The 2,737-nt window shown below is 40.0% G+C and overlaps 1 long non-coding RNA gene across 1 annotated transcript; it reads left to right on the top strand.

Annotated features, from left to right (window-relative positions):
* Positions 1-343: 343 nt before the first annotated feature.
* Positions 344-2,383, top strand: LOC134076301 (uncharacterized). The gene is made up of 3 exons (XR_009938596.1): positions 344-733; positions 1,336-1,572; positions 2,084-2,383. It is a non-coding gene; the product is annotated as an uncharacterized LOC134076301 (long non-coding RNA).
* Positions 2,384-2,737: the final 354 nt, after the last annotated feature.

A 2,737-nucleotide genomic window follows, 5' to 3' on the forward strand; every position in this document is an offset into this window, starting at 1 on the left:
TAGTCGGGCTGCGCGCGCTCCTGCTGATGAAAGAAGTGCACACTGTGCACTCTTCCATATCCCCAAGCTTCATGCGCTCATATAATAGCCTTTCAGCTATGCGCGAGTGATTTCCGACTAGATTTTTCCTGGTCAGTGGCGCACTTACTTTCTTCATCCATATATTAGCGACTGGCGAGCTTTGCGCCGGACCACACCTCTTCTCTTCACTGACACGCCCATTAGGGCGCAATATCATCTCCCATTTAGAGAACGTACATTTGCGCTGGAAAAATGAAGGATGCGCTCGCAGAGAATAGTAATTATAGGTTGCGCTAGTGCCCTATATGTGGAGAGTATCGCCAACTGTGTTTGGAATGTTCAGAGCAGTTCTGCCAAGGATTGGTTCAGAGGTGGTCACGTGTTTTATGGACGCCATTTTTACTACCAAAAGTACTTTTGACTAGAATGCTTTCTAATGCTTTCAGATGGCAGTGTTTGAGTATCGTTGGCATTAAGTCTTAATATCTTCACCATACAGCGACCCATTTTCTCACTGGACACTTTTCTGATAACGTTAACATTATAACGTTTACGTCATAAGCATTTTTAGTGATAAGACTCGTTAAGACATTTGCAGCACGGATTTTGTTTCTAACTACCCGGAGAGATGCCACTTCTGGAGGAGCAGCGAATACATCATACATCGTTCGTCTTAACCTTGTCTAAAAGGAAAACGGTTGGAACAACTCTGGTAAATAAGGTTTTTCATCCCCTACTGTTATCATTTATGGTCTTAATTTCCTTGCATTTTTGCGTTTTTGAAGCACTAAAGTGGCTATTAAGATAAGCAGCCAGTACGTAGTGCTGTGTCGTGTGTGTTTACTAATAGTGCTACAGCTGCTTAGCAGGTAACATAGCGATCTGTAATCATTGATAAACTTGTTAGTTTTGCATTTTCTTTCTTGTCGAGCAAAATAAGACAACGTCTTGTTTGCCTATTTTAAGAATGTCCTCCTGCTTGACTGAAATAGCTGGTCGGATAATTGCAGTTTGCAAGTTAGCTAGTCTTTCTATCAACGTTGTTATAAACTTTACCAGTAGCCTAGGCACAGTATTGTCCAAATAAATCTGTTGAAATACACAGCATAGTTTGAAGATATGGTTTGCTAGCTATCTGTCAAACTTGGTAGGTGGTGTGCTAATCACGAATTATTAAGTGGTGTCAATACAGACTTCAGCTCTACACTGGTTGTGTAGGCTATACTTCAATCTGTCAATCTGTCAGCCCTCTAGTGAGTGTGCCATGCTTTATTGAATCATGGTTTAAGGTGATGAATGTTTTTGTTATTTTAGATGTAGGTAGAGAAGAGTCAGTGGCTGGTGAAGTAAGAGGATACAGCTGTCTGCTGATTCAAGGTCCCTGCCCCGTCGCCTCAACATCCTCAAGATCCTGTAGGCTGCTGCTCCTTGCTTCAGCACCTTTCCCCTGATGCCTGACACCCCTCATCACCAAATCAGCCCAGTCAACATGGACCCAACATGGACCCAAGTCTCCACCACAGTGTGCACAATACACTATACACAGACAGGGTATGTGATCGGTGTCAATATTGCATTCAGACAAATTGAAATTCCTTCCAAAGAACAAGTGCTTTCCTCAGCTGGATCAATTTAAGTCAAGATAAACAACAGCTTCCTTTCTTCATCGTGTTCTACCATTAACATTATTATGTTTATATTTTTGGTTAATTAAGGCACTTAGTTGCAGTTTCTCAGGTACACTTTGCTATGATGTCATTAGTAAAATTATTAGGAGGATGTAGCGTGTGTGGTGTTAAATGGTACTGCCTTGTATTATCCAAGTCTGAGGCTGAGAGAGGAGATTCACGGTCTGCTCCCTTTGTGTCCCATGTTTTGTGGGTGTGTGTGAGAGAGTGCGCGACAGATAACGAGTGTGGTGTAGAAGCATACACATTTAATGACAACCTGTGCACATTTCAGATTTTTTAGAAGAGCAGTCCTTAATACAGTGGTAGAAATAGTGGTATTTTTATGTACATCTACCCATTTAATGACAAGAGTTTCATTATTTTACATGCAGGACGAGAACAAAGGTACAATTGGTCTGAGGGGAGGACACCGCAGACAGCTGATCAACTCCATGTCATCTAATCAGGCCATGTAAAGGACCATGAAGGGATGGACTTGGTGGAGGACAACAATGTGACACCCGAAAAGAGTACATGGAGATCTCTCATCCTCATCCCTCATGCTTATATTGCATTTCATATAGGCCTAGATTCTGATGGTCTTGTAAATGTTTGTTACACAAGTCAGAAATTGTTGTCTTTGATTATTTAATTTGATTATAATAAATGGAAATATATTTTATTGAAAAATATTTTTGAAAACCTAGCAAGTTTGTGTGTTTTAGTATCAGAATGAGCTTGTATTGACCAAGTATATCTACAAGGAATTTGACTGGCATTAGCTGTTGGAACAATTAGACATACAGTAGTATGCAGTCAGAAGATGCATACTATAGAGCACCACAATATACATAAGGCACCTACCAATAGATTGAGTGATGGCAGTGGGAAAAATTTGATTATTGTCTGGCAGGTTTTGTGCATAAGGGTAAGTTATTATTTAACGGAAAAGTTTGAGGTCAAACTAATGGTGACCTCCATGTAGCTTTTGTAATAATAATAACTTTATATAATAATAGCCTAACTTTATGATAATAATATATTTT

This window comes from Sardina pilchardus, chromosome 3 (genome assembly GCF_963854185.1).
Source record: "Sardina pilchardus chromosome 3, fSarPil1.1, whole genome shotgun sequence".
In the NCBI taxonomy this organism is placed as follows: domain Eukaryota; kingdom Metazoa; phylum Chordata; class Actinopteri; order Clupeiformes; family Clupeidae; genus Sardina; species Sardina pilchardus.